This window comes from Syngnathus leptorhynchus, unplaced genomic scaffold (assembly GCF_054491065.1).
Source record: "Syngnathus leptorhynchus isolate UIUO unplaced genomic scaffold, UIUO_Slep HiC_scaffold_499, whole genome shotgun sequence".
NCBI classification, from domain to species: domain Eukaryota; kingdom Metazoa; phylum Chordata; class Actinopteri; order Syngnathiformes; family Syngnathidae; genus Syngnathus; species Syngnathus leptorhynchus.
Window position 1 is genome coordinate 25203 of NW_028232418.1, and position 7298 is coordinate 32500.

The window sequence follows — 7298 nt, forward strand, 5'->3', positions numbered from 1 at the left end:
TTTTTTATCCAGCCCGGTTCTTTTTACACTTCCAGCTGGAGCTCGGGAGCGGCTTTTTGCACAAGATCACGCCGTGTTAGGCTTCCAGGACCTCGGCTAAGCAATTTTAACGGGTCGCCCGGTTCTTTTTTGATCCAGCCCGGTTCTTTTTTTTATCCAGCCTGGTTCTTTTTACACTTCCAGCTGGAGCTCGGGAGCGGCTTTTTGCACAAGATCACGCCGTGTTAGGCTTCCAGGACCTCGGCTAAGCAATTTTAACGGGTCGCCCGGTTCTTTTTTTTTATCCAGCCCGGTTCTTTTTTTATCCAGCCCGGTTCTTTTTACACTTCCAGCTGGAGCTCGGGAGCGGCTTTTTGCACAAGATCACGCCGTGTTAGGCTTCCAGGACCTCGGCTAAGCAATTTTAACGGGTTGCCCGGTTCTTTTTTGAACCAGCCCGGTTCTTTTTTTTATCCAGCCTGGTTCTTTTTACACTTCCAGCTGGAGCTCGGGAGCGGCTTTTTGCACAAGAACACGCCGTGTTAGGCTTCCAGGACCTCGGCTAAGCAATTTTAACGGGTCGCCCGGTTCTTTTTTGATCCAGCCCGGTTCTTTTTTTTATCCAGCCTGGTTCTTTTTACACTTCCAGCTGGAGCTCGGGAGCGGCTTTTTGCACAAGAACACGCCGTGTTAGGCTTCCAGGACCTCGGCTAAGCAATTTTAACGGGTTGCCCGGTTCTTTTTTGAACCAGCCCGGTTCTTTTTTTTATCCAGCCCGGTTCTTTTTACACTTCCAGCTGGAGCTCGGGAGCGGCTTTTTGCACAAGAACACGCCGTGTTAGGCTTCCAGGACCTCGGCTAAGCAATTTTAACGGGTCGCCCGGTTCTTTTTTGATCCAGCCCGGTTCTTTTTTTTATCCAGCCTGGTTCTTTTTACACTTCCAGCTGGAGCTCGGGAGCGGCTTTTTGCACAAGATCACGCCGTGTTAGGCTTCCAGGACCTCGGCTAAGCAATTTTAACGGGTCGCCCGGTTCTTTTTTTTATCCAGCCCGGTTCTTTTTTTATCCAGCCCGGTTCTTTTTACACTTCCAGCTGGAGCTCGGGAGCGGCTTTTTGCACAAGATCACGCCGTGTTAGGCTTCCAGGACCTCGGCTAAGCAATTTTAACGGGTCGCCCGGTTCTTTTTTGATCCAGCCCGGTTCTTTTTTTTATCCAGCCTGGTTCTTTTTACACTTCCAGCTGGAGCTCGGGAGCGGCTTTTTGCACAAGAACACGCCGTGTTAGGCTTCCAGGACCTCGGCTAAGCAATTTTAACGGGTCGCCCGGTTCTTTTTTTTATCCAGCCCGGTTCTTTTTTTATCCAGCCCGGTTCTTTTTACACTTCCAGCTGGAGCTCGGGAGCGGCTTTTTGCACAAGATCACGCCGTGTTAGGCTTCCAGGACCTCGGCTAAGCAATTTTAACGGGTCGCCCGGTTCTTTTTTGATCCAGCCCGGTTCTTTTTTTTATCCAGCCCGGTTCTTTTTACACTTCCAGCTGGAGCTTGGGAGCGGCTTTTTGCACAAGAACACGCCGTGTTAGGCTTCCAGGACCTCGGCTAAGCAATTTTAACGGGTCGCCCGGTTCTTTTTTGATCCAGCCCGGTTCTTTTTTTATCCAGCCCGGTTCTTTTTACACTTCCAGCTGGAGCTCGGGAGCGGCTTTTTGCACAAGATCACGCCGGGTTAGGCTTCCAGGACCTCGGCTAAGCAATTTTAACGGGTCGCCCGGTTCTTTTTTGATCCAGCCCGGTTCTTTTTTTATCCAGCCCGGTTCTTTTTACACTTCCAGCTGGAGCTCGGGAGCGGTTTTTTGCACAAGATCACGCCGTGTTAGGCTTCCAGGACCTCGGCTAAGCAATTTTAACGGGTCGCCCGGTTCTTTTTTGATCCAGCCCGGTTCTTTTTTTTATCCAGCCCGGTTCTTTTCACACTTCCAGCTGGAGCTCGGCAGCGGCTATTTGCACAAGATCACGCCGGGTTAGGCTTCCAGGACCTCGGCTAAGCAATTTTAACGGGTCGCCCGGTTCTTTTTTGATCCAGCCCGGTTCTTTTTTTATCCAGCCCGGTTCTTTTTACACTTCCAGCTGGAGCTCGGGAGCGGCTTTTTGCACAAGATCACGCCGTGTTAGGCTTCCAGGACCTCGGCTAAGCAATTTTAACGGGTCGCCCGGTTCTTTTTTGATCCAGCCCGGTTCTTTTTTTATCCAGCCCGGTTCTTTTTACACTTCCAGCTGGAGCTCGGGAGCGGTTTTTTGCACAAGATCACGCCGTGTTAGGCTTCCAGGACCTCGGCTAAGCAATTTTAACGGGCCGCCCGGTTCTTTTTTGATCCAGCCCGGTTCTTTTTTGATCCAGCCCGGTTCTTTTTCCACTTCCAGCTGGAGCTCAGCAGCGGCTTTTTGCACAAGATCACGCCGGGTTAGGCTTCCAGGACCTCGGCTAAGCACTTCTAACGGGTCGCCCGGTTCTTTTTTTGAACCAGCCCGGTTCTTTTTACACTTCCAGCTGGAGCTCAGCAGCGGCTTTTTGCACAAGATCACGCCGGGTTAGGGTTCCAGGACCTCGGCTAAGCAATTTTAACGGGCCGCCCGGTTCTTTTTTTGATCCAGCCCGGTTCTTTTTACACTTCCAGCTGGAGCTCAGCAGCGGCTTTTTGCACAAGATCACGCCGGGTTAGGCTTCCAGGACCTCGCCTAAGCACTTCTAACGGGCCCTGGTCCACCCCTGCCAGCGCATTTCAAAACTTGGCATTAATTTCGACCTAAGAGACGAAGTCTGATTTTTTTCTACCACTTGGGCGGCCTTTTTGCACCCAGAACACCCGCACCGGCACCATAAATTCGAAGGGTGCCGAGTGCGTCGGCGCAGATTCTGCGACGGAGTGACACTTCCCTCTTGTGGACATTCGGCGGTAGGTGAAATGCGCACTCGGTCTTCTCTTTTCTTTTCCTTCCAGTGAAACTTTGGCAACATTCTGCGAGCTGCTGGCTTCCAGAACCTCGGCCAAGCAGGTGGAGGATTTTTTTCCACTTCCAGCTGGAGGTGAGGAGGGACTTTTTGGGCAAGATCACGCCGACTTAGCAAGCAAGGTGGAAGTGCCAGCATGCTCCGTGGCTGGAAGTGTGGATGTGCCAGCACCCTCCCTGCCTATGGAAGTGTGGAGCTCCAGCACCCTCCCTGCCTATGGAAGTGTGGAGCTCCAGCACCCTCCCTGCCTATGGAAGTGTGGAGCTCCAGCACCCTCCCTGCCTATGGAAGTGTGGAGCTCCAGCACCCTCCCTGCCTATGGAAGTGTGGAGCTCCAGCACCCTCCCTGCCTATGGAAGTGTGGAGCTCCAGCACCCTCCCTGCCTATGGAAGTGTGGAGCTCCAGCACCCTCCCTGCCTATGGAAGTGTGGAGCTCCAGCACCCTCCCTGCCTATGGAAGTGTGGAGCTCCAGCACCCTCCCTGCCTATGGAAGTGTGGAGCTCCAGCACCCTCCCTGCCTATGGAAGTGTGGAGCTCCAGCACCCTCCCTGCCTATGGAAGTGTGGAGCTCCAGCACCCTCCCTGCCTATGGAAGTGTGGAGCTCCAGCACCCTCCCTGCCTATGGAAGTGTGGAGCTCCAGCACCCTCCCTGCCTATGGAAGTGTGGAGCTCCAGCACCCTCCCTGCCTACGGAAGTGTGGAGCTCCAGCACCCTCCCTGCCTACGGAAGTGTGGAGCTCCAGCACCCTCCCTGCCTACGGAAGTGTGGAGCTCCAGCACCCTCCCTGCCTATGGAAGTGTGGAGCTCCAGCACCCTCCCTGCCTATGGAAGTGTGGAGCTCCAGCACCCTCCCTGCCTATGGAAGTGTGGAGCTCCAGCACCCTCCCTGCCTATGGAAGTGTGGAGCTCCAGCACCCTCCCTGCCTATGGAAGTGTGGAGCTCCAGCACCCTCCCTGCCTATGGAAGTGTGGAGCTCCAGCACCCTCCCTGCCTATGGAAGTGTGGAGCTCCAGCACCCTCCCTGCCTATGGAAGTGTGGAGCTCCAGCACCCTCCCTGCCTATGGAAGTGTGGAGCTCCAGCACCCTCCCTGCCTATGGAAGTGTGGAGCTCCAGCACCCTCCCTGCCTACGGAAGTGTGGAGCTCCAGCACCCTCCCTGCCTACGGAAGTGTGGAGCTCCAGCACCCTCCCTGCCTACGGAAGTGTGGAGCTCCAGCACCCTCCCTGCCTACGGAAGTGTGGAGCTCCAGCACCCTCCCTGCCTATGGAAGTGTGGAGCTCCAGCACCCTCCCTGCCTATGGAAGTGTGGAGCTCCAGCACCCTCCCTGCCTATGGAAGTGTGGAGCTCCAGCACCCTCCCTGCCTATGGAAGTGTGGAGCTCCAGCACCCTCCCTGCCTATGGAAGTGTGGAGCTCCAGCACCCTCCCTGCCTATGGAAGTGTGGAGCTCCAGCACCCTCCCTGCCTATGGAAGAGCCACCTCCGCGGGCATGCTGCTCAACCACGCCGGCCCAGAGTTCCAGCCGCTCGGCTACACTCTCTCACAAGCCCCGCCTGGAGCTCCCCAGCCCGCCCCTGGTACCTCAACTACCGAGGCCAGCCGCTCGACCAGGCCGGCCCAGAGTTCCAGCCGCTCGGCTTCACTCTCTCACAAGCCCCGCCTGGAGCTCCCCAGCCCGCCCCTGGTACCTCAACTACCGAGGCCAGCCGCTCGACCAGGCCGGCCGAGAGTTCCAGCCGCTCGGCTTCACTCTCTCACAAGACCCGCCTGGAGCTCCCCGCCCCACCCCTGGTACCTCAACTACCGAGGCCAGCCGCTCGACCACGCCGGCGCAGAGTTCCAGCCGCTCGGATAAGCTCTGTCACTCACCCGCCGCGCAGCCACCGGTAACGGGGAAATGTCGCCGCCTGGCGGACACGCCGTTGTAAATGAATGGGCTTTCGCACTTAGTGCAATTTTCGCCAACTCTCTGACTGGAGCTATGGAAGTATGGAGCTATGGAGCCACCAGCCACCCAGGCTGGAGCTATGGAGCCATGGAGCTCTGGTGCTATGGAGCTCTGGAGGTATGGAGCTATGGAGCTATGGAGCTATGGAGCTATGGAGCCCTGGAGCTCTGGAGGTATGGAGCTATGGTGCTATGGAGCTCTGAAGCCATGGAGCTCTGGTGCTATGGAGCTCTGGAGGTATGGAGCTCTGGAGGTATGGAGCTATGGAGCCCTGGAGCCCTGGAGCTATGGAGCCCTGGAGCTATGGAGCCCTGGAGCTATGGAGCCCTGGAGCTATGGAGCTATGGAGCCCTGGAGCTATGGAGCTATGGAGCTCTGGTGCTATGGAGCTATGGAGCTCTGGTGCTATGGAGCTATGGAGCTCTGGTGCTATGGAGCTATGGAGCTCTGGTGCTATGGAGCTATGGAGCTCTGGTGCTATGGAGCTATGGAGCTCTGGTGCTATGGAGCTATGGAGCTATGGAGCTCTGGTGCTATGGAGCTATGGAGCTCTGGTGCTATGGAGCTATGGAGCTCTGGTGCTATGGAGCTATGGAGCTCTGGTGCTATGGAGCTCTGGTGCTATGGAGCTATGGAGCTCTGGTGCTATGGAGCTCTGGAGCTCTGGAGGTATGGAGCTATGGAGCCACCAGCCAGCACCCTCCGTGGCTGGATCAATGGAAGTGTTTTAGGTACCAGGCAGCCAAAGGGCCGAGGCCTCACGCTCGACCACGCCGGCGCAGAGTTCCAGCCGCTCGGATAAGCTCTGTCACTCACCCGCCGCGCAGCCACCGGTAACGGGGAAATGTCGCCGCCTTGTGGACACGCCGTTGTAAATGAATGGGCTTTCGCACTTAGTGCAATTTTAGCACACTCTCTGACTGGAGCTATGGAAGTATGGAGCTATGGAGCCACCAGCCACCCAGGCTGGAGCTATGGAGCTATGGAGCTCTGGTGCTATGGAGCTATGGAGCTCTGGTGCTATGGAGCTATGGAGCTCTGGTGCTATGGAGCTATGGAGCTCTGGTGCTATGGAGCTATGGAGCTCTGGTGCTATGGAGCTATGGAGCTCTGGTGCTATGGAGCTATGGAGCTCTGGTGCTATGGAGCTATGGAGCTCTGGTGCTATGGAGCTATGGAGCTCTGGTGCTATGGAGCTATGGAGCTCTGGTGCTATGGAGCTATGGAGCTCTGGTGCTATGGAGCTATGGAGCTATGGAGCCACCAGCCAGCACCCTCCGTGGCTGGATCAATGGAAGTGTTTTAGGTACCAGGCAGCCAAAGGGCCGGGGCCTCACGCTCGACCACGCCGGCGCAGAGTTCCAGCCGCTCGGATAAGCTCTGTCACTCACCCGCCACGCAGCCACCGGTAACGGGGAAATGTCGCCGCCTGGCGGACACGCCGTTGTAAATGAATGGGCTTTCGCACTTAGTGCAATTTTCGCCAACTCTCTGACTGGAGCTATGGAAGTATGGAGCTATGGAGCCACCAGCCACCCAGGCTGGAGCTATGGAGCTCTGGAGGTATGGAGCTATGGAGCCCTGGAGCTATGGAGCTATGGAGCCCTGGAGCTATGGAGCCCTGGAGCTATGGAGCTATGGAGCTCTGGTGCTATGGAGCTATGGAGCTCTGGTGCTATGGAGCTATGGAGCTCTGGTGCTATGGAGCTATGGAGCTCTGGTGCTATGGAGCTATGGAGCTCTGGTGCTATGGAGCTATGGAGCTCTGGTGCTATGGAGCTATGGAGCTCTGGTGCTATGGAGCTATGGAGCTCTGGTGCTATGGAGCTATGGAGCTCTGGTGCTATGGAGCTATGGAGCTCTGGTGCTATGGAGCTATGGAGCTATGGAGCCACCAGCCAGCACCCTCCGTGGCTGGATCAATGGAAGTGTTTTAGGTACCAGGCAGCCAAAGGGCCGGGGCCTCACGCTCGACCACGCCGGCGCAGAGTTCCAGCCGCTCGGATAAGCTCTGTCACTCACCCGCCGCGCAGCCACCGGTAACGGGGAAATGTCGCCGCCTGGCGGACACGCCGTTGTAAATGAATGGGCTTTCGCACTTAGTGCAATTTTAGCCAACTCCGTGGCTGCAAGTATGGAAGTATGGAGCTATGGAGCCACCAGCCAGCACCCTCCGCGGCTGGAGCTATGGAAGTATGGAGCTATGGAGCTCTGGGGCTATGGAAGTATGGAGCTCTGGGGCTATGGAGCTCCGGGGCTATGGAGCTCCGGGGCTATGGAGCTCCGGGGCTATGGAGCTCCGGGGCTATGGAGCTATGGAGCTCCGGGGCTATGGAGCTATGGAGCTCCGGGGC